This window comes from Lynx rufus, unplaced genomic scaffold (genome assembly GCF_022079265.1).
Source record: "Lynx rufus isolate CCGP_SWC_20201006 ecotype Redwood Valley unplaced genomic scaffold, mLynRuf1.p SCAF_6, whole genome shotgun sequence".
Classification (NCBI taxonomy): domain Eukaryota; kingdom Metazoa; phylum Chordata; class Mammalia; order Carnivora; family Felidae; genus Lynx; species Lynx rufus.
The window spans coordinates 29,748,568-29,773,642 of NW_025814878.1; the positions used below are offsets into that span (position 1 = coordinate 29,748,568).

A 25,075-nucleotide genomic window follows, 5' to 3' on the forward strand; every position below is an offset into this window, starting at 1 on the left:
AGGAAAAGAAAAGAAAAAAAGAAAAAGAAAAAAGAAAAAAGAAAGCTGATGTATCAGCTGCCCTCCATAAAGTTCCAAAATGAACCTCAGCTTGGGAAACATTTCTCTGCAGGGATGGACTCTGAGTTAGAAAAACTTATTGTTCAATTGGTTAAAAGTTTGCCTCTTTGAGACTTCTGAACCCAGCTGGGAGTTATGTATAAGCGACAGCAAGTTCTCTCAGAACGAATGAACAATGAGAAACGCTTCACGTTCTTTGGGGGGAGGTAGGCAATCCCCCCAACCCCCGGACAGGGTACTCAAGACGCTGAAAGTGAGTTTGCATCAAGCTTAGCCCCTCTCGCCCCAAAGCGCACTCCCCAGGGGCCAAGCCAGAAAACGGTCCCTGCCCCGGACTGTCGTCGGAAGAAGGGACCGGTGAGGGGCCGCGGCCCCGGCAAAGGATGGGATCTAGAGCCCGTTCCTCGACTGTACCTCTTTGCTGATGTGCCTGTGGCTGCCGCGGCCGCTGTTGCAGCTGTGGCCTCTGGGCCTGGCCGCCCCCGAGGCCCCCGCTGAGCAGCAGGACCAGGAGGACCCCGGCGGCTCCGGGCATTGCGGTGGCCGGGAGCGGATCCGCTTCTCAGGAGCCGGAGGAGTCGCGGCCGCCCAGTCCCCGGGTCCGGCTTGTGAGCTGAAGGAGCAGCAGCTGCTAGGGAAGAGGAGGAGACAGCCCCCCTCCTGGCTTTGGCTCTGCCGCCGCCAGAGGGTGGGGGGAGAAAGAGGACACTCCCCCTCCCTCCCCTTTTCCCGGGCCCTCGTCCCACAGCCGTCCAGGCACAGGCCCTTAAAGGGTCCTCCGTGAAACAGACCTTTCCAGAGCCGCCCTTCCCTCGGAGAGGGACCGTTGCTTAGCTTGAGCTGTTCGCTGAACTTCTTTTAAATTAGAGGAGGTAATTGATATGAAAGCGCTTTGTGATCTGTAAAATCTCTACACATGGGAGGCATTATTGGGAGGAAATCTGCACAGCTGGGAACTTGGCCGAAGCTGAGTCAATGTACCTCCAGAGAAAGGCCTGGCAAAGCTGTGTGTGGGCGCCGTGTATCCAGGTGACCCAACGCTCGATGGACACAGGACCCTCCTGATGGCCCGGGTGGCTGCGAAGTTCCCATGGGGTGAAGTTGGTCCTGGGCCTCAGCAGGTCAGGCCAGAGGACTTACTTATTGCTTAATAGACAACTGTCAGGGCAACGGGTGGGACAAAAAGAAACTCCCTTGCTCCACTGCAACGCTTATGACCAATATAAAGGCTAAAAGTAAGGTTTTCAGTTCAGTCACTGGACATTTATTTAAATTGAATAAAGGCCTTAGGGACCATTTCCTTTCAGGCTCCAAATTTCATCTCTTCCAGTCCCTATTGCTTTTCTTTAACCCAGAATTTCTGCAAGTTTTTCTGCTACCCCCAGATTCAAATGACAGCTCCTTCCTGGTCTCCTGTCTGTGTTTTATGGTCTGAGGTTCTCACAGTGTTTGAGAGTTCCTCATTGGGTCTTTATGGGACTCACACGATGTCTTCCCGCTTACTCAGTGGCTGGGAGTACTGCTGACATTAGTGTGCTCTGAGGTCACAGTGCCACTTGTCCCCTCCCAGGTGGGACAGTCCTGCTAACCAGGGACTTCTGGAAGGACCACTGGGCATTCATGCAGGTGAAAACCCTTGGTTTATGTTTGATGCCTAATTTAAGAGTATGCTGCACATAAAATGTTTTGCACAGTTTTTGTCTTCCAGGATGCATCTACTACACGAAGTGAGGAACTCATGTACTTTGTGTTTCTGAATGTCACCAAGATGTGTTTACCATCTCAGAAAATCCCATCACTGATATGCTAGTGTCCCCAGGACAATACCAATACGTATCTGTCACATTGATGGTGACTCTGGGAATAGGTTCAGGCTTCTATTTTGCCTTCATTTTGCCTACTAAATCTAGGCAAACTACTAAATGTAGTTTTACCCAAGCATTTACATAATGAAATGTACATTTTTTTACATAGATTACTTTTTTCCTTTTTTATTTTATACTTAAGCCATTATATTGATTTTTTAAATACTATGTTGAAGTTAAGTGATATTATTTATGGATTTCCTTTCAATCAAATAAAGGAGGTGTTGTTCCTACCAGGATTGATTGAGAACATCTGGCCAAATGGTGCCCAAGTAAATGGATAACTCTCAATATTTTCCATCTTCTTTCTGTTAATATTAGTACTAAAAAACTCTACAGTTGTTTGTTTTCTTTTTGTTTGCTTGTTTGTTTGTTTGTTTCTTTATTGTGGAATTGCAAAATAGAGTCTGGCCCAAGCCTTGAGAATAAGACTATGATCTCTGCTGTCAACTACTTGTGTGATTCAACACAGGGGAAAAATACAAAATTATTTAACCAAAATTAAGATAGAGAACCAGGGTTATCAGAGCAATTTTTTTAGAAATAAACCTAATTGAGGGGCGCCTGGGTGGCTCAGTCGGTTGAGCAACTGACTTTAACTCAGGTCATGATCTCATGAACGTGAGTTCAAGCCCCAAGTCGGGCTCTGTGCTGACAGCCCAGAGCCTGGAGCCTGCTTTGGATTCTGTGACTCCCTCTCTCTCTGCCCCTCCCCCACTCATGCTCTGTCTCTGTCTCAAAAATAAATAAACATTAAAAAAATTAAAAAAAAAAAGGAAACCTAATTGAGTACAATTTACACAAAATAAATGCACCCATGCTATATTTTTAAAAAATTTAAACTCTCATTTGACAATTACCCCAATTAACGTATAGTCCATCACTCCCCCAAAGTTTCCTTCCTCTCACAGTAATTTCCCTAACCTCCACCCCTAGAAGAGATAGTCACTGATCTGATTTCTGCCACTATAGATTATTTTAGCTAATCACAAATTTCATAGAAATGGAATAATAAATCATTCTTTTCTTCACTTAGCACAATATTTTGGAGGTATAGCGATGTTGTTATTTATGTCAGTAATACATTCCTTTTCATTGCTGAATACTATTACATGGATATATCACAATTTGTTTACACATTCACCGGAAGTACATTTGGATTGTTCCAGTTTTTAGCTATTAAAAATAAAGCTGCTATGAATATTTGAATACATTTAGAAGGACATATATTTATATTTCTTAATTCCAAAGAGAGATATTACTGGGCTTCCTTGTGGGTATGAAACGGTTTACAATACGGTTATATCATTTTAAACTCCCCCAATTATGTATGAGAGTTCCAGATGCTCTGCATGGGTACCCACACCTAATGGCATTTAATTTTACCTTCTCTAGAGGTTGCATAGTGGTATCTTAATGACATCATCATTTGCATTTCTCTGATGATGCTGAAAATGTTTTGATGGGCTTATTTGGCATTTATATTACTTTTTTTGTGAAATGTCTGATCAGATCTTTTGTTCATTTATCCTAATTATTTTATTTTTTACATTATTGTTAAGTTGTAAGATTTAAATATATATTCTGGAGAAAAGTCCTTTGTCTAATACACTTTATACAGTGCCTACTATTCTCAGTCCATAGCTTGACTTTTCAATTTCTTGACTAATGTTGGAGGAGGTCATCAAGAGGACATGATGCAAAATAGATGCTAGTTGACCTGTAAGCTGGACCCACACAACCAGAGGCTCCTCACCTCCTCCCCTGTCCTTGCAATGTGCATTCTGCCTGCCTTCCCAGCACTAAAGCTGCCTCAAGGACACAGCCTAGAGAGAGCAATGTGTTGTTGAGAACATCTGGACAGTATACATGCCTGAGTCTAGTGAAGCCTCTATACAAATTTAAGATTCTGACAGGTGGATGTGGAGATCTACTTAAGGCTGCCCAAGACAAGCTTTATATGTGAGTTCCCTTGCTCATTAAACTGACTGTCTTCTGATCATGCATTACTCTGCCTTTCTTCTGTCACTCCTTACCCTCTTTGTATGGGTGCCAGTTTGCAAACCAACAACCGCTTTCAAAGAACAGAATTGTTTAATTGTGATTAAGTCCAGTTGATTAAGATCTTCCATTTATGCTTAATACTTTTTGGGCCCCTTTTCAGAAATCTTAGCTTACTTCAAAATTGTGAACATGACCTCTATTTTTTCCTTGAGATTTTGTAATCTTAGCTACTGCATTTGGATATATGATTTATTTCAATAAATTTTGGTGTTTGCTATGATAATACACTTAAGGTAAGAACTTTCTTTTTTCTGAGCAGATATCCATTCATTTTAGCACCATTTGTTCAGAAAGAAATAATTTCTGCATCTGATTACCTTGTCACTTTTTTCAGAAGTTGATCATATGTAGGTCTATTTTTAGATTCTCTAAATATATATATATGCCAATATATATATTGCTATATATATATATATATATATATGCCAAAATCACAGTTTTATTACTGTAGCTTTATAGGAGCCTTAAAGTTAGGTAGTTAGGTAGGTAAAGTTAGGTAGTGTAAATCTGACAATTTTGTTGTGCAAAATGAAACTCTTGACTATTCTAGGTCCTTTGCATTTCCATATACTTTGTAGGTAGCTCCTGAATTTCTACTCCCTAAAAAATAATGTCATAGGGAGGTTTGGTTGAAATATATAAATTTTGGAGGAACTGATATTTTAACAATATTGAGCCTTCCAATCCATTAATATAGCATGTCTTCACTTACATCTTTGATATTCTAAGCAGTGCTCTGTAGATTTCAATATATGTCTTCAACATACTTCCTAAAATGTATCTCTCATTGTTTTGTGTTTTGCTATTATAAACAGTATTTTTAAATTTAATTTTTCATGCTAATAGTAATACTATTGATTTTGGTTGTATACACTGGATTCTGCAAAGTTGTTAAAATCACTTCAAGTAGCCCATAGGTAGGTTCGTTAGTATATTCTATGTATAGGATCATGTTATCCTCAAATACAGTGTTACTTCTTCCTTTTTAGTCTATGTGCCTTTTACATTTTTTCTTGCCATATTGCACTGGCTATGACTTCAATATAAAATTGAATAGCAGTGGTAAGAGTAGACATTTTGGCCTAGTTTCCAATCAGAGGGAAAAGCAGTCATTCATTGACCATTAACATGATGCCTACAGGTTTCAAACGTGCTTATTATGAAGTTTCAGGAAGCTCCCTTCTTTTGTTAAGAGTTTTTGTAACAAAAGCATATTAAATTTGGGCAATGCTTTTTGTGTATCTATTTAGATAAACATAATTTATTTCTTTATTTGGCTAATATGGTGAATTATAGTGACTGATATTCAAATGTTAAGCAAATTCACAGTCCTGGCATAAATCCCAATTTGTCACGATGTATCCCTTTATACATTTCTGGTTTATGTTTATTAATATTTAGTTAAGTATTTTTATGTCTGCTCATGAGGGATATTAGTCTATAGTAATTTTTTTAATAATATTTAAATCTGGTTTCAAAAAGCTAGTCTTATATAATCAGTTGGAATATGGTTCTTCTGAAAGAATTTGTGTAGAATTTGCATAATTTCTTCCCTAAATATTTGACAGACTGGTGAAACCATCTGGGCCTATAGTTTTCTTTTTGGGAGAGTTTTTTTTTTTTATTTTAAGAATAAAATAGAATGATTCAGATTTTCTGTCCTTTATCAGTATTATATAATTATCTTATCAGTGTTATAAATTTTATTTGGTAATTTTTAACTTTTAAGGAATTTATCTAAGTTGTCAGATTTGTTGGCATAGTTATTCATAATATTTCCTTATTCTCCATTTAATGCCTGTAGGATTGACATTGATGACAACTTTTCCCTAATATTAGGTTTTTGTGTCTCCTCCATTTTTTATATCAGGATTTTTTACAGAGGCTTTTTAATTATATTCATTCTTTCAAAGAATCAGCTTTTGGTTTCATTGATTTTCTTCTATTGTCTGTTTTCTGTTTTTATTGATTTATCCATATATCTTTAAGTTTTCCTTCCTTCTACTCATTTTAGGTTTACTTCACTCTTTGTTTTAGCTTCTAATTGTGGAAGCTTAAATCATTGATTGTAGACATCTCTTCTTATATAATTTATGTAACTATTATAGCACCTCACAAATTTGGAATTTAAAAATATTAACTTAATTCAAAATCTTTTGTGCATGACTTCTTATTTGACCTGTGTGTTATTTTGAAGTGTTTTGTTGCTATGGTCTCAATGGTTGTGTCTCCCCAAGATTCTTTGTTGAATGAAATCCTAATGCCCAAAGTGATGATATTAGAAGGTGGGGCCTTTAGGAGGAGATTAGGTTATGAGGATGGGGTCTTATGAATGGAATTAGTGCTTTTATAAAAGAGACTCTAGTGGGGCGCCTGGGTGGCTCAGTAGGTTGAGTGTCTGACTTCGGCTCAGGTCATGATCTCACAGTTCGTGGGCTCAAGCTCCGCGTCGGGCTCTGTGCTGACAGCTTGGAGCCTGGAGCCTGCTTTGAATTCTGTGTCTCCTTCTCTCTCTGTTCCTCTCCTGCTTATGCTCTGTCTCTGTCTCTGTCTCTCTCTCTCTCTCAAAAATAAATAAAGATTAAAAAAAATTAAAAAAAAAAAGAGTCTCCAGAGAGACTTCCAGAGAGACTCTCCAGAGAGTCTCTGTTCTTTTATGTAAGGACACAGCAAAAGTAGGACCCCTGTGAACCAGAAAGTGGGTTCTCATCAGCTGCTAAATGTGCCAGGGCCTTGATCTTGCACTTGTCAGTCTCTAAAACTGTGAGATATAAATTTATGTTTTCTATAAATCACCCATTCTATGGTATTTTGTTATCGCAGCCCAAATGGATTAAGATAGTTTTTAATATCCATTTTTTTAGATCTTAATAGGTTTCTTATTGTTATTAGTTTCTAATTTAATTATCTTAGGGTCAGAGAATGTATTATTTCAATATTATTAAGTGTACTGAGACTTGCTTTTTATTCTATCACATGATCTATCTTAGTGAAAGTTCCATATTCAATTGAAATAATGATATTCTGCTCTTCTTAGATAGAATACTTTATAAAAATTAAATGGAATTGGTTGACAGCAGCATTGTTCTTTATACTTATTCATTAGCTGTTTATTTGTTCTATCAATTACTAAGAGATAAATGTTGAAATCTTCAACTATAGTTTTTTATATTTGTTTCACGTTTCAGATCTTGCATTAGTTTTCTATTTCTTCATAACAAATTACCCCCACATTTAGAAGTTTAAAATACTAAACATTTATTATCCTTTTATTACTTTGAATCAGGAATTCAGAACCATTTATTTGGATGGTTCTCTTCATTTGGGTGGGTCTCTTGTGAGGTTTCCAGCAGGACATTAGTCAAGGCTATCGTTAACTGCAGGCTGTAATAGGCTGGAAGATCCACTTCCAAAATGGTTACCAACAGGCTTCAAATCTTTGCCATATGTGTTTCACCATAGGGCTGTTTATAATTTGGCAGTTGGCTTACCCTAAAGTATGTTGTCTGAGGGAGAGAGAGAGAGAGAGATAAGGAGGTACGTACGTTACCATTTATGACCTAGTTGCAGAAGTCACACACCATCTCTTCTGACAAATGTTGTTCATTAGAAGCAGGTTAATCTTACTTACTTAATTAATCTTACTTAATTAATTACTTAATTAATTAATTAGAAGCAGGTTAATCTTACTTACTTAATTGTCTATCTTACTCACAGGATAGACAATTAGTATCCACCTTTTGAAAATGAGATATCAAAAATGTGGGGGTATATTTTAAAAACCATCTCTTTTAGAGTTCATAGACCCAATTCCGATGTGAGCAGGGGATCCCTCACACACAACACCAAGCAAAAATTCAACTCAATTCTGACACTGTCTACATGAAGATAGCATGAGAATCCAGAGGTTAAGAGTTCAGTCCTACAAGACTTCCTCTCAAATCCCCACCACCCTTCAGATTCCCGGTGCAAACCTCAAGCTGTTACTTGTGCTTCTAAATGACTAGCTACAAATGAATTTCCAAGGACCTACTCTTCAAATTAACTTGCTAACGCAGCTCACAGAACTCAGGGAAACGTGCACATTTATCAGTTCATTAAAGGATATGATAAAGGATATGAATCCATAGCCAGATAAAGAGATAGGGCAAGTTCCCAAACAAAAGATCTTCTATCCTCATGGAACTTGGAGCATGGCTTGGTGGCAGGCTAGCATGTGACATGTGACATGTGTGGGCGTTCTGGTTCCCCAAGCATGGAAGTTTTTTGAAAAAGGACCCAAAAGCAGTCCTTTTGGCTTTTTATAGAGGCTTCATTACATAGTCATGATTGGCTAATTCATTGGTTATTGACTAATTCAACCTCCAGCCAGAGGTTGCAGGTAGGGAGAATGGGACTGAAATTTCCAACCCATTTAATTACATGGTTGGTCCTCCTGGCAAACAGCCCCCACCTTTAGGTGGGCTCCAAAGGTCACCTTCATGAATAACAAGACACCTTTATTGGCCTTATCATAGGAAATGCAAAGGGTTTTAGGAGGTGTGAGCTAGGAACCATGGACAAGACCAACTATATATATAAGAAATATATATTTGGTCATTGAGATGACAAAATATATTTCTAATAAGTCACATACAATACCATAATTCTTTAAGATTTTTTTTCATGTAATATAAAATTCTGCTATTAGTATATACGCATTAGTATTGTTATGTCTTCTTCAAAATCTTATATTTTATCACTACTAAATGTTTATTTATCTCTATTAAAGTTTTTTTCTGCTAAAATCAGTTTCCTATTGTTCATATGTCCATTCCATATGTCTGATAATTAAGATTTGTTTGACATATTTTCCACTCTTTACTTTTCAATCTGAGTGTTTGTGTATACAGGATATCTCTTTTAGCCAACATGTAACTGAATCTTGCTTTTTCATCTAGACTGATAATTTTTGTCTTCTTTTTGGAGTGTTTAGAAATACATTGTCCAGTGCAGTAATTACTAGCCACATATAGCTTTTTAAATTTAAATAAATTAAAATAAAATAAAAAATTCAGGTCTTCAGTCATGATAGCCACAGTTCAAGTGTTCAAAAGCCACTTGTGGACAATATAGATTCTATGTAGACAAGGGACATTTCTCTTGTAACTAAAAGATCTATCATACAATTCTGGTTTAGCCACTTAATATAATTATTGATATAAATGGGTCAAGTCTACTTCTTTTACATATTTTCTATTTGTTCCATTTGTTCTTTATTCTTTTTCTTTTTCTTCATTTTTGAATAATTACTGTTTAGTATTCTATTTTTATCTGCACTATTGTACACATACATTATATATAATATGTATACATATATATATTGTATACATATATATTGTTATAAATAACATATTATAATCAGAACATACAGGGGCACCTGGGTGACTCAGTCAGTTAAATGTCTGACTTCAGCTCAGGTCAGGATCTCACATTCTTTGGGTTCAAGCCCTGCACTAGGCTCTGTGCTGACAGCTAAGAGTCTGGAGCCTGCTTTGGATTCTGTGTCTCCCTCTCTCTTTCTCTCATGTATGATACACATACATGTATTGTACTTATATGAATATAATATGAGACTAACTTACTATCATACTTTCACATTGTATCACTTCGTATATTACATAAGAATGTTAAAATATGTTTTATTTTTCCTCTTCTGCCCTTTTACTGTTATTGTTTATATATTATTTTTCTTTATGTTATAATCCCCACAATAGTTCTTATTTTCTATAATAATAAATTATCTTTTGGTGAGAAATTATCCTAGCTTTTGTTTGATTAAAAGTTTTTACTTAGCCTTTATTCTTAATATAGAAATCTAGCTTGCCAGGTTGTTTTGTTCTGTAGCATTTTAAAGACATTTCATTGTCTTCTGGATTGCATAATTTCTGACAAGAAGTCCGCAGTTTTTCTTATCTTTCTCCAGTTCTATTCTGGCTGATTTAAGATTATTGTGTAATGCTTTTCATAACAGAATATGCAAAAGGGACCCTGACCTAAAAATCATTAAGTGGTGGTAGCTTAAATCACTCCACAACATACCTGATGGTCCACTGTAACATGAGATGTTCACACCCAGATAGGTGACTCATGATTCCCAAATGCAATGAAAGCATGTGGAATTTCAAGGCCATATTTTATTTTTGAAGGTTTCAGCTGTCTTGCTTGTGTGTGGTAGGTAAATTTATTATTTTTTAAATAAAATCATTTCTGTTTGATCATGACTTCTTATCAAATGTTTTAAAATCCCCCCAAATTATTGTGTAACCCCTCATTTGCATAAATTTTATTATGTGTTTTTGTGTAGATTTCTTTGATATTTATCTTGCTTTAAGGATCATTGAGTTTCTTGGACATGTCAACTTAGAGTTTTCTTAAAATTGGGGAAAGTTTAATTTCTTCAACAACCTTTTGTCTCCCTCCTCTATTTTTCATATCAGTTCTCATTCTATTTATTTTTAAAAAATTATTTTTTCTCTCTTTACTTCCATTTATTTTCTATTTAACAAATTACTATAGATGGGGTGACTTATAAACAACATATTATTTCTCACAGTTCTGGGGTCTGAGAAGTCTAAGAACAAAATTCTGGCAGCCTCAGTGTCTGGTAAGAATCTAATTCCTGGTTCATAGACTACATGACAGACAGGCAAGAAAGCTCTTTGGACTCTCTTTTACAAGGACACTAATCTCATTGATGAGGACTCTACCCTTATGACCTAATCACCTCCCAAAGGCACCACTTCCAAATATTACCACATTAGGGATTAGGTTTCATCATACAAATTTGGGGGGGACATAAACATTCAGTCCATAACACTAGGTGTATTTATCTTTTCTTCTGCAGTATCTGTTTTCAAACCTATTTAGTATATGTTTTATATATTTTTTCAATATAGAAATTCTATTAGTTTAAATTTTTATGGTTTCCTTTTCTTCATGTGTCCAATTTTAACTCTTTGAAAATATTTACAATGGGAGTTTTGAAGTTCTTACCTGCTTATTCATACATCACTGTAACTTCTATTTCTGTTATCATATTTTTTTCTGATTATGGATCATATTTTTCTGTTTCTTTGTGTGTCCACTAAGTCTTGGCCAATTGTTAAAATTATAAAGTATGAATTTTATGCTGTCGAGTATCTGGACTTTGTTATCTTTCTTTGAATAATAATGATTTTTGTTTTATGGATTAATTGCTTCTTAACCTTGTGGCTAAGATCAAGTGTTTTTTGGATTAGCATGATCTTTTAAGTGCTACTTTTAAAGCTTTGTTAGGGAATCACTAATGTAGCTTTTACTGTAGGTTTATTTTAGCTCTCCAAGTAAAATATGACTCCTCTAGGAGTCTGAATTATAAAACTATTAAATCATATTTTTTCAACTTCAACTCCTTCATAATTCTATGATTTTCAACTTTGCATAAGAAGTTTGCTATTTAGTAAAAAATGTGGGACCTCAACATTTTAGTCTATGTAGGACCTCCACACAGATTCCTGGAGGTTTATCTCTCAAAATTACCATCCTCCAGCACTCTGATTCACAAATTTAAGTTGCCTCCCTAAACTCTGATCTCTGTCTCAACAGTTCAATAAAACTTCTGTGCTTTGTTTAGGTTTTTCTCTCCCTGTACTATAGTCTGAGACACAGTCTCCAGAGAGAAACCTGGGTCAACCACTGGAACCATCTATAGTGTTCTCTTTTCTCAGAGCATATAGATTTATACTACCTATCATCTAATATCTTAAAACAACATTTTTGTATTTCCCCAGCATTCTAGTTGTTTATATATAGTAAGTTTAGTATGGATTAGTCCATCGTGGCTGTCAGTACAAGTCTCAAAGTTGTAATTTCAAATAATAATAAAAAAAAAACTGGACACATATATAATGATAATTCATCATAGTGACTTAAGAAATGTAATGAACTGGAACAATTTTGAGAATTATAGCCTGAGACTACTCTATTACTTTTCATATTAACCATATGGCCTTTAAAATACCTCACAGTGTACTCACTTCAGCAGTACATATACTAAAATACATGGCAGTGTTTAATTTTTTATCAAATTATACTTTAAAAGCTCCTCACAAGCTGTACTTTAGGAAATATGACAAAATCAAAACCAGAAAAAAAAAAACATATTGTGGCTAATCCAATTAATCTTTTTATTAAACTATAGATTATGTTGAATTATTTATTATTGACATTATAAATAATGGGTAAGTCTAGCACTATTTATGAACAAACTAGGGACAAATTTACCAAAATGCATTATCTAAGCAATCACAAAATACTGGATTGTCAATAAATGTGGGACCATTTTATACTAGAAAGCAGTATTAAAGGTCAGAAAATTAAAGAGTTGATTAGCAAGGCAGAAAATTTCCTACCCCACCAAAGAAAGGGTATCTTGTGTATACAATTTAAAAAACTGACTTAAAAAGAAATGTGTGACAACAGCATAGATCTGTTAAGAACAAAGTATACTTCATGATAACATTATTAATACTTATTCTAAAAAGAGAAAGAAACTTAGAAATACTGTTTCATAGTTCACCTTAGAAAAAATTAATTCAGATCACTAAAGTATATAGAAGTAAACTTCAGAGTTTTGAAAAACTCTCAATCTATTATAGGAGCAAAATAATATAGATAAGCTATTAAAAATGAATTACATGGTGGATACATAATTTTAATGAGAATTATGTATGATTTTTAAGTGATTTCTATTTAAAAAGGACAAGATATGAAAATGTAAATTCCTGGATAATTGCCACACAAAAACATGTGATCTGTGGAAAAGAGAATGGAATAAGAGAAACCAACCCCACGGGCTACTCAAAAAATACAATTCTATTATGTGGAATGTCTATAGCTCTACCTAGGAAAGGATATTGTTTATTTGTTAAGATTTTAAGATGTAGAAAAATTATAACAATTGAAATTTTAAAAACAGAAAAACATTGAAATGGAAAAACATTTTTAATATATAGGAACAAATTAAGTCAAAAACATCTATGAAGAAAGGATTCCTATAATCCATATAAATTTATGTTTTTTTAATTAAAACTCTACAGGGAATCAGATTTTTCAGAGTCCAGAGTGCTAACCATTACACTATGGAACCAGGGAATCAGATTTTTCAAATGCAGAATTTTAGACCAAATATGAATTTTAAAATTTTGACCTAATATTAGATATTCAATTCTACTCAAAACCTCATTTAAAATAGATTAAAAGTAGTTCAACCACTCTTTAGAGGCTGAGAAAATTGATATCTATCTGTACTTAAGAAGACACTGAGGGGCGCCTGGGTGGCTCAGTTGGTTAAGGGTCTGAGTTCAGCTCAGGTCATGATCTCGTGGTCCGTGAGTTAGAGCCCCGCATTGCGCTCTGTGCCGACAGCTCAGACCCTGGAGCCTGCTTCAGATTCTGTGTCTCCCCTCTCTCTCTGCCCCGCCCCCATTTGTGCTCTGTCTCTCTCTCAAAAATAAACATTAAAAAAAAAGTTAAAAAAAAAAAGACAATAAAGAGTTCCTGAAGAGATGTTAAAAAAAAAAAAAAGACACTGAAAGGTTTTTTATTTTTTTTAATATTTATTTTGGAGAGAGACAGAGCACAAGCAGGGGAGGGGCAGAGAGAGAGGGAGGCACAGAATCTGAAACAGGCTCCAGGCCCTGAGCTGTCAGCACAGGGCTCAAAGTAGGGCTTTAACTCAGGGACCGCGAGATCATGACCTGAGCTGAAGTAGGTCTCTAAACAGACTGAGCCACCCACAGGCACCCCGACACTGAAAGTTCTTAAGCTGGGAAGTAACATGATCAGATCTCTGTTTTTAATAAACAGTTCTATCAGCATGGATGGTTGATTGCTGTAAGTATGATGAATATGGAAAGTAGAAGCAAACGAACCTTATAACCAGTGTCATTCATGCATTCATTCATTCATTTATTCATTCTTACAATAAATCATGATAGTATGCTGTAAGCTGGAAACTAGACACTCTGGCTACTACAGAAAACACGAAGATAAGGTCCTGCTCTCATAGCACTTACATTCCAGTGGGGAAACAAATAATAAATTAGTAAAAAATTTGAAGTGAGCCAATACAAATTGTTATAGCACTTATGAAGAAAATAAACAAGGTGATAGAACAGTAACTACAAGGTGAGGTTTTCTTTAAATAGATGTCAGCAAACCCTCTCTGAGAAGGTGACACTTAAGCTGAGATGTGACAGAACACAGGACTCCAATGAATGCAGTGTCAGTAGGGAGGAGAGAAAATGTTTTGGAGATGTTTGAGAGAGTGAATTAGCAAAACTTGCTAACCAACCGGATATGGGGATTTAAGGATTATTCTAGAGTTTCAGGTTGGAGCAACTGGCTGTCTGGCAGTATTCATAACTGAGAAAAGAGATACAGGAAGACCGCCAGGTGTGAGTTAGATATGCTGAGGTAATTGCCCTTGGAAATATCCAGTTGGTTATTTTTAGTTCTTCTGAAGGGACGTCAGCTATCTCATGTAGAGACCACACAGTCAAGGGAATAGATTTCTCCATGCAGTTGAGGAATGGGTGTGGAAGGAATAATAAGACATAAATAGCCTAGAAGCAAGTGTAAGCATACAAAATAATGTACTACATGCTCGTTGGCACCATAAATTAATGAGAAGACAAAAGGAGTATTCAGCTATAAGGCCTAGACAGTGGGCTGAGTATTTGGAAAAAAAATAACATTTAGTTAGATCTTCACTAAACGCCATACATAAAATCCCAAATAAATTTAAGGATTAAATGTAAAAAAAATTGACAATTTTAAAAAGTGGCAAATGATACAGTAAGGAAGATATATATGAATGTACTGTGGAAATAAACATGGTTGTGTTATATACCAAAAACAATCAGCCAGAAAATGAGAATCTATTCAAACTCATTGTGAAAAATTCTATCTAGAAATCAGTGTAAGAAGAAATGCATACAACTCATATGTGAAACAACATTTCCAAAACTCAGAATAACCTAAAAAGGAGACAAAAGGATTTTAGCTTGGTCTCTTGGCAGATGAGAATTCCACCAGTGAACCACCCAGGCACGTAGCATGCCCTTGGAGAAGAATATTCAACATTATAAAGAATCATTCCAAATTAATTTATAAATGTAATGCCATTCTGTAAGGAATATTTATCTTTTTTTCCCTCGCTCTCTTTTTTAACTTGTGTTTGGGGATGCCAGCCATTATTTTATGCTTGGTAGGAGGAGCCTTGTTGCCCAATACAGAAGACAAAAACCTTTCTGAAAACTGATGTGGGCAAGACTGTTAAGCATTGCCACCCAGGTGCTCCCACCATATCAGGCCTTCCAACCTGCAGGTAATGATAGAAAGAAGCAAAGACAAGTTCAAATGCATTGTGGTGGCAATGGGGGCGTCACATTTGGTCAATAGCATTAATGCCAGCACTCACTCTTTCAGTTCACTCAACTGACACTGATCGAGGGCCTTCCTATATGTTAGACATTGTTTTAAGTGCTGGAGATACTGTTGTCAACAAAACAGACTAAGGTGTTTGTTTTTCTATAACCTTAAGACTGTTATTCTGGGGAAGGAGAGCAGATAAAAATACTAACCGTGATGATTATGTACATCACCCATTAGGTAGTAAATGCAGCAAAGCAGGGAGATGGGCTAGGGCTGTGAATGAGCACCTGGGGTGGGCCTCAGTGAAAATGTGACATGTGAAGAGATATTTGTCTTAGTCTTATGTCTCTAGAAAACAGACTGTAAAGGAAACGTGTTTTTGCTGGCATTTTATTGGGAAATACAATCCCAGGGAAGAAGGAACACTGGGAAAATGGAGTAAAACAGAAGATGAGATAGGACAAACTAAGACAGAGCATTATTGAGCTGGACACAGCTTTATGGCACAATGAGTGCTCAGTTATATGAGGCATGTTCAGAGACATCACATGAAACTACCCTGCATCAATATGAGGGAGAAGGGAGAAGAATTTGTCCACTCTCTCCCATCCCCGTCACGTCAAACTTCATCATTTAGGAAGCAGCCCCTCACACTTCTTTGTTGCACATGTGTGAATGCTGAGTAAAATGGAGAACTACTGCCAATGTCTTGAAGGTCAACTACAATAGGGAATCTCAAAACAGGAGGCAAGAGGAAGGTTAGACCTGTACATTAAAGAGAGATGAGGAGGGGTGTTTGGGTGGCTCAGTCCATTGAGCATCCAACTTCAGCTCTGCTCACGATCTCATCAGTCGTGAGTTCGAACGAGGTCAGGCTCTGTGCTGACAGTTCAGAGCCTGGAGCCTGCTTTGGATTCTGTGTCTCCCTCTCTGCCCCTCCCCACTCCTGCTCTGTCTCTCTCTCTCTCTCTCTTTCTCTCAAAAATAAATAAACATTAAAAAAAAGAGGGATGAGAAGTAGCAGGCACAGTGGGAACATCAATCTAAAGCAAAGCAGCTGCCACAGCAACAACTGGCTCCGTGCCTACAGGCAGAGCAAGCCACTACTATAGGTAGAAAGCAGGTCGTGTGTGTGATCTGAACGTGGTGGATAAACGGAAGCCAATGCCAACTCTTGAAGATGGTAAGGGACTGAAGAAGAGGTGGGCAAAGTGGTAGGAGACAGGTTGGTAATGATAGGGCCAGATCATTTTAAAGACATTGGTTTTACTTTGAGTTAAAGGGGCAGCTATTGCTATATTACATTTTTAAAAGATGACTCTGGTTGCTGTGCTGAAAACAGACTGTCAAGGGGCACCCTGGTGGCTCAGTTGGTTAAGCGCTGACTTGATTGCAGTTCAGGCCATGATCTGGGCTCGGCACTGATGGCATGGAGCCTGCTTGGGATTCTCTCTCTCCCTTTCTCTCTGCCCCTCCCAGGCTCATGCTCTCTTTTTCTCTCTCTCTCAAAAATACATAAACAGACTTAAAAGAAAGAAAACAAATGGTCAAGAGAACATGTAGGTACAAGGTGATCACTTAGCAGGCCACTGCAGAAATCCAGAATTTGTGGTGGTGGCTTGAACCAGAGGAGTAGCAGAGGAGAAAAGAAATAAAAGATTCTGTACAAATTTTAAAGATGGAGCCTACAGGGGGGAGCCTGGGTGGCTCAGTTGGTTGAGCGTCCGACTTCAACTCAGATCATGAACTCAGGGATTGTGAGTTCGAGCCCCACGTCAGGCTCTGTGCTGACAGCTCAGAGCCTGGAGCCTGCTTTGGATCCTGTGTCCCTTTCTCTCTCTGTTGCTCCCCTGCTTTCTCTCTCTCTCTCTCTCTCTCAAAAATAAATAAAGATTAAAAAAAAATTTTTTAAAGATGGAGCCCACAGGGTTTCCTCACTTTACACTTTAACAAAATTAAATTTCCAGTGGATTAAGAAGCTGTTAAAACTGTTCAAAATAAAGTCACAAACACATTAGAAGGAACCATAGTTAGAAGTAGGGAAGCATTCTTAACATCCCCAAATTCAAAAGCCGTAAGCAATGTCAACATTAAATAAATAAAATGATCAGATAAGCAACAGAAAAGTAGAAAACACATGTTCACGTATATGAGAAAAAAGTTTAGTACCTAAAATCTATAAAATATTTAGAAGTCAAGAAGAGAAAGGTGAACAATGCAACAGAAAAAAAGGGCAAAGGATATGTAGAGAATATTGGCAAAACAGGAAATGCAAATAAGGATACACTTATAAAAAGGCATATAACTTTGTCGGCTTGTATGGAAGCAACAATTACATGCCAGTTTTCCTCCATCAGGTTGGCAAAAAAGAAGTTGAAACATTCAAGAATTGAACAAAGCACGATATAGGGAGCTCATACACTGTCCGTGAAAGCATGTCATTGACCAATATGTTGAGAAGCATAAATTGATAATATAAAGTATAAAATAGCTATCATCTCACCCCAGAAAATCCACTTGGTACTTATTTTAGGGAAATATTCTCATTTCACTAACAAAAGTGACCAACAAAGACTAGATAAACCCATGTAGTATATACACCAGTAAAAGGATAAAATATATCCATATGTCCTGACAGAAATATATCTAATATATAACTTAACAAAAAAGGAAGTTGACTGAGAAATATAAAAGATGACATTTGTATGATAAAAGGGTGTGATGATAATCTAAGTAGAAGTTTTCTATGTCCCCACAGCTATGAGGGTCTAGTTACCTAATATAGTCATTATTAGATAACTCTGACATTAAAATAGTCTATTTTATTTTATTTTTTAAATTAATTTGATTTATTTATTTTGAGAGAGACAGAGACAGCATGAGTGGAGGAGGGAGAGAGAGAAAAGAGGGAGACAGAGAATCCCAAGCAGTCTCTGTACTGTCAGCATGGAACTGGATACAGGGCTTTAATACACACACTGTGAGATCATGACCGGAACCAAACTAAGAGTTGCCACTGACTGAGCCAGCCAGGTGCCCTAAAATAGTCTATTTTAATAGCTCAATTTTAAAATAAGTTCCAGACCCTCTTGCACTGTTGGTGGGAATGCAAACTGGTACAGCCACTCTGGAAAAGTGTGGAGGTTCCTCAAAAAATTAAAGATAGAACTACCCTATGACCAAGCAATAGCACTACTAGGAATTTACCCAAGGGATACAGAAGTGCTAATGCATAGGAGCACATGTACCCCAATGTTTATAGCAACACTTTCAACAATAGCCAAATTATGGAAAGAGCCCTAAATGTCCATCAACTGATGAAAGGATAAAATGTGGTTTATATATACAATGGAATACTACTTGGCAATGAGAAAGAATGAAATCATGCCATTTGCAGCAATGTGGATGGAACTGAAAGGTATTATTCTGAGTGAAATAAATCAGTCAGAGAAGGACAGATATAATATGTTTTCACTCATATGTGGATCTTGAGAAACTTAATGAAGACCATGGGGGAAGGCAAGGGGAAAAAATAGTTACAAACAGAGAGGAAAGGAGGCAAACCACAAGAGACTCTTAAATACAGAGAACAAACTGAGGGTGGACAGGGGTTTGGGGGAGAGGCAAAATGGATGATGGGCATTGAGGAGGGCACCTGTTGGGATGAGCACTGGATGCTGTATGTAAGCCAATTTGACAATAAATTATGTTTTAAAAAATTATTTAATTTAATTTAATTTAATAATTTAGTTTAGTTTAAAATTTAAACAAATAAAATAAAATTAGTTCCTGGACTTAAGTGAACTATCTATCCTTGCATATCAAACAAAATTATTTGTCAGTCAGTGTCTTACTGATTATTAGCTACTACTTCAAATAAGAGAATAAAAATGCAATATAAATCAATTGCAATATATAAATGAAAATCATGCAAAATTTGTAACACTGTATGAAGTCCATTAAAGTGATTTGGGGAACTGTACAAGTCACAGACCAGACTTTTCAAAATTAGCAATTTTTAATAAGAGAAGATGAAGAACCATAGTAACAAAATGAAGGCTTTAAACAAAATGGTTTTAAGATCGAAATGTTTAGCAAACAGAGATTGCATACATGAGCAAAAGTGTTCTGCTTTCAGACTCTGCTACAAAAATCAAATGTGAAATAACTGATTTCATATCATGTTTTTATATAATTTTGTCAGTAAAAACTTACAGGAAAACACTCTCAATTCATTCTTTAGTAGATCCAAAATAATAGCAGGTAAAATGATACTTCTTTTTTGGATAAAAATCAGAGAAATTTCCATTTTTTAAATTTTAGTCTTATTTTCAAGATAAAATGACAAGAAATGCCTTTCCCTTCTATCTAAATGACACTTGTCTGTTTTGTAAAGAATTTATACGATGTGACATTTAGTACAAATTATTCTAAATCCATAGACAAAGTGTTCAAATGTCTTGGTGCAGTTTTAAGATTTGATAACTTCAGATGCATAGATTCTACAAATCTACCCCCCAAAAACATTTGAAAGTTTATTTACTTACATTTACAGTATATGCATGTAATTTTGTGAATCATAAGTTTTTAATTTTATTCTAGTCTTTCTCATTAAAGATGGGAAACAATGACAAAAAAGAATTTAATACTTATTATTAAAATTCTCAAACAAAATAAATGTAAAGAAATTCAAATAATTAAACTTTTAAATGATGTGTTTTATAAACTTGTAATACTTCTGATGTTACTAAAGCTTAAAACTACTTTCCTATATACGAAATCAATGTACAGAAATCAGTTGCATTTCTATACACCAATAATGTAGCAGCAGAAAGAGAAATCAAGAAATTAATCCCATTTACAGCTGCACCAAGACCCATAAAATACCTAGAAATAAATCTAACCCAAGATGTAAAAGATCTGTATGCTGAAACTATAGAAAACTTATGAAAGAAATTGAAGAAGTCACAAAGAAATGGAAAAACATCCCATGCTCATGGATTGGAAGAACAAATATTGTTAAAATGTCAATACTACCCAAAGCAATCTACACATTCAATGCAATCCCAATCAAAATTGCACCGGCATTCTTCTCAAAGCTAGAACAAACAATCCTAATATTTGTATGGGAACACAAAGGACCCCAAATAGCCAAAGTAACGTTGAAAAAGAATACCAAAGCGGGAAGTATCACAGACTTTAGCCTCTTCCACAAAGTTGTAATCATCAAGACAGTATGGTATTGGCACAAAAACAGACATATAGACCAGTGGAATAGAAAAGAGAACCCAGAATTGGACCCACAAATGTATGGCCAACTAATCTTTGACAAAACAGGAAAGAGTATCCAATGGAAACAAGACAGTCTCTTTAGCAAATGGTTCTGGGAGAACTAGACAGCAGCATGAAGAAGAATGAAACTGGACCACTTTCTTACACAATACACAAAAATAAATTCACAATGGATGAAGGACCTAAATGTGAGACAGGAAACCATCAAACCCTAGAGAAGAAAACAGGCAACAACCTCTTTGACCTCAGCTGCAGCAATTTCTTGCTCGACATGTCTCCAAAGGCAAGGGAAATAAAAGCAAAAATGAACTATTGAGACCTCATCAAGATAAAAAGCTTCTGCACTGCAAAGGAAACAGTCAACAAAACTAAAAGGCAACCGATGGAATGGGAGAAGATATTTGCAAATGACATATCGGATAAAGGGTTAGTATCCAAAATCCATAAAGAACTTACCAAACTCAACATCAGAAAAACAAATAATCCACTAAAGAAATGGGTAGAAGACATGAATAGACACTTTTCCAAAGAAGACATCCAGATGGCCAACAGACACATGAAAAGATGCTCAACATCACTTATCATCAGGGAAATACAAATCAAAACCACATTTAGATACCACCTCATACCAGTCAGAGTGGCTAAAATTAACAACTCAGGAAACAACACATGCTGGTGAGGATGTGGAGAAACGGGAACTTTCTTGCACGGTTGGTGGGACTGCAAACTGGTGCAGTTGCTCTGGAAAACAGTGTAGAGGTTCCTAAAAAATTAAAAAGAAAACTACCCTATGACCCAGCAATAGCACTACTGGGAATTTATCCAAAGGATACAAGAGTGCTGATTCATAAGGGTACATGTACCCCAATGTTTATAGCAGCACTTACAATACCCAAATCATGGAAAGAGCCTAAATGTCATGGAAAGAGCCTAAATGTCAACTGATGAATGGATAAAGAAGATGTAGTTTATATATACAATGTAATACTATGTGGCAATGAGAAAGAATGAAATCCTGCCATTTGCAACAACATGGATGGAACTGGAGGGTATTATGGTAAGTGAAATAAGTCAGTTGGAGAAAGACAGATATCATATATTTTCACTCATATGTAGAACTTGAGAAACTTAACAGAAAACCATGGGGGAAGGGAAGGGGAAAAATAGTTTCAAACAGAGAGGGAGGCAAACCACAAGAGACTCTTAAATACAGAGAACAAACTGAGGGTTGATGGGGGATGGGTGGAAATGGGTAATGGGCATTGAGGAGGGCACTTTTGGGATGAGCACTGGGTGTTGTATGTAAGTGATGAATCATGGGAATCTGCCCCCAAAACCAAGAGCACACTGTATACACTGTATGTTGGCCAACTTGACAATAAATTATATTAAAAAACAAAACAAAACAAAACAAAACTACTTACCTGTGTATGTGTGCATAGGCATATATCCTAGACCTATAATAGATAAAATAAAAGACTTTTTTTAAAGATTTTATTTTTAAGTAATGTCTATACCCAATGTGGGGCTCAAATTCACCACCCCTAGATCAAGAGTCTCATGCTCTACTAACTGAGTCAGCCAGGACACTGAAAATAAGACTTCTAACAGGTGTTTAAAAAAAGAAAAAGCAAGTCCTCAGAACCTACTGAAATAGACATACAGACCATGTTTCTTGAAGAAAGAATCAAATAGTAAATATACCAATTCTTCTCAAAATTAATCAATGCCAGTTAAAATCCTAGAATTATTTATTTGTTTATAGTTTATTTATTTATTTTGAGAAAGAGAGACAGAGAGAGCAAGCAGGGGAGGGGCAGAAAGAAAGGGGGTCAGAGAGAATTGTAAGCAGCCTCTATGCTGTCAGCATAGGTCCTGATACAGAGCTTGAACCCACGAACGGTGAGATCATGACCTGAGCTGAAACCAAGAGTCAGTGGTTTAACCAACTGAGCCACCCAGGTGTCGCAATCCTATAATTATTTATGAAATCTTAAAAGCTGAGTCTTATTAAAGAAAAAATTTATTCTGACACGTGTTAAGGATGGAAATTAAGACTTTATTCAAGATGAATTACTGCAGGGCACCTAGGTGGCTCAGTTGATTAAGCGTTCAACTCTTGATTTCAGCTCAGATCATGATCTCACAGTTCGTGAGTTCAAGCCCTACATTGGGCTCCATGCTGACAGTGCAGAACCTGCTTGGGATTCTTTCTGCCCATCCCCTGCTCACAGGCTCTCTCATTCTCTCTCTCAAGAATAAGTTAATTTAAAAAAAAATCTTTAAAAGGGGAGATTACTGCAATGGTGGGTTTGCAGCAGCTAAGAGAGCTCAGTCTCAACTCTGAATACCATAAGAACAAGTGGATTTATAGGGACAAGGTAGTCAATGGATGGAAAATTACTAAGAGGAGATATCAAGAGAAGGCAGATTCTGGCTAAAAAGACTTAACAGGATTCTTTCTGAAGGCCAGGGTGATTAGATATTGAGGTTAGACAAGGGTGGCAGTGGAGAATTTGATCTGATATCCCAGGCGATCAGATACTAAGTATATGAGGTCTCTCTACACTGACTTAGCAGGATTCTTGCTAAAACCCAACTCTGCAGAGATGGTGAAAGATGCCCAAGGTCAAGGCCTAGTCCAAAAGGGGGCTCAGAAGAGCCTGACCAAATCTTGGTCAAGGAAAGTGTGTTTCACACTCTAACATTCTTCCAGAAGGAAGAAAAAAAAATGGCTTACGAGAAGCCAAAACAAAATTTGATTTGAAACAAAAAAAGAAGATCCAGGACTGCGCTCGGGCACAGCAGGACACCTCTCAGCCAGCCTCCACCAGCTTCTCATATCCTAGCTAACACCCAACGTACCTTCATCACAAGCAAGCCAGACGGGATGCACTAAGGTCTGATAAGAGAGATCATTAAGGTCTTCATGCAAAAGAGATTCCATATCATGAACATAATGTTCCTTTGGGTCTCTGAGGAACACCTGAAGCAGTACTATATTGATCCCATTCTTCCTGGAGCTGGTGAAGTACATGAACTAAAGCCTGGTTGTGGCCGTGGTGGTGGTGGGCCTGGGAATGAAGTTGGGTGACTAATGTAGCAGATTCTCAGTCAGGGAACTTCTGTATTTAAGTTGTCAGGGACATCATTCATGGTAGTGACTCAGTAAAAAGTCCTGAAGAAGAAATCAGCCTATGGTTTAAGCCTTAAGAATTGATCAACTACATGTCTTGTTCTTACGACGGGATCCATAAATAAGAGGTAGACAAAGCAGCTGTCTCCTTGGGCACAATATGATGTGCCACTGGATACAGCTCTTCATTACACTAACTTGAAGGCAACAGGATCGATGATCCTTTTCTGAACCATATTTACTTTAAAAACTTTTAGAAGCTGGGGGCTCCTAGCTGGCTCAGTTGGTGGGGCATGCAAGGCTTGATATCAGGGTTGTGAGTTCAAGTCACATGTTGGGTATAGAGATTACTTAAGAAAATGAAATATTAGGGGTGCCTGGGTGGCTCAGTTAAGTATACGACTTTGGCTCAGGTCACGATCTCAGGTTTCATGGGTTCAAGCCCCATGTCGACAGCTCTGAGCCTGGAACCAGCTTCGGAGTCTGTGTCTCCCACTGTCTCGGCCCCTCCCTCACTCACACTCTGTCTCTCTCTCTCAAAAATAAATCAATAAATGTTTTAAAAAATTTATAAAAAATAATAAAATCTTAATAAAAAACTTTTGGAAACTGGAGAAAAGAAGAAGAAAGAGAAGGGGAAGGTGAAGGGAGAGGAAAAGAAGATGAAAAAGAACAACCACAACCACCATCACAAGCAGGAAAGATATTAACACTTCAGCAATGGGGAAATAAATCAATTGAATAGTGTATATTTAGATTTATAAATATTCATGAATTAGTGGAGAAAGAATGGTACTGTGACCATTGACTATCAATTAAGAAAAAAAACGAAATTAGGTTAGTACTGCATACCTTACATAAAAATAAGTACCATATGGATTCAAATTTTAGTAAAGCACTTGAAAAAAGCACTTGAACAAAAGCACTTGAAAAGTATAAATAAAAAATATGAGAGAATATGTTAAGAGTACAGAGGTTTGAAAGTTCTTCCTGAACAAGTCAGAAGGCTTAGAACCACAAGAGAAAAATTAGCAAAGTTGATCACGGAAAAGTGTTAAACTTTCGTATGAAAGAAACCACTTGTAAAGTTGAATTATCTGCAAAAGACTGTGAGAAATTTTTTTTTCAAAATGTTTAATGGGTACATGGTTTATATACATTGTTTTCAAAAAGTTTCTGTGAACCACTAACAAGAAAGCAA

At 36.6% G+C, this 25,075-nt stretch overlaps 1 pseudogene; it reads left to right on the plus strand.

Moving 5' to 3' along the window:
• The first annotated feature begins 484 nt into the window (after positions 1–484).
• On the plus strand, positions 485–23,999 carry LOC124529087 (nucleoside diphosphate kinase B-like; annotated as a pseudogene).
• The last annotated feature ends 1,076 nt before the right edge of the window (positions 24,000–25,075 follow it).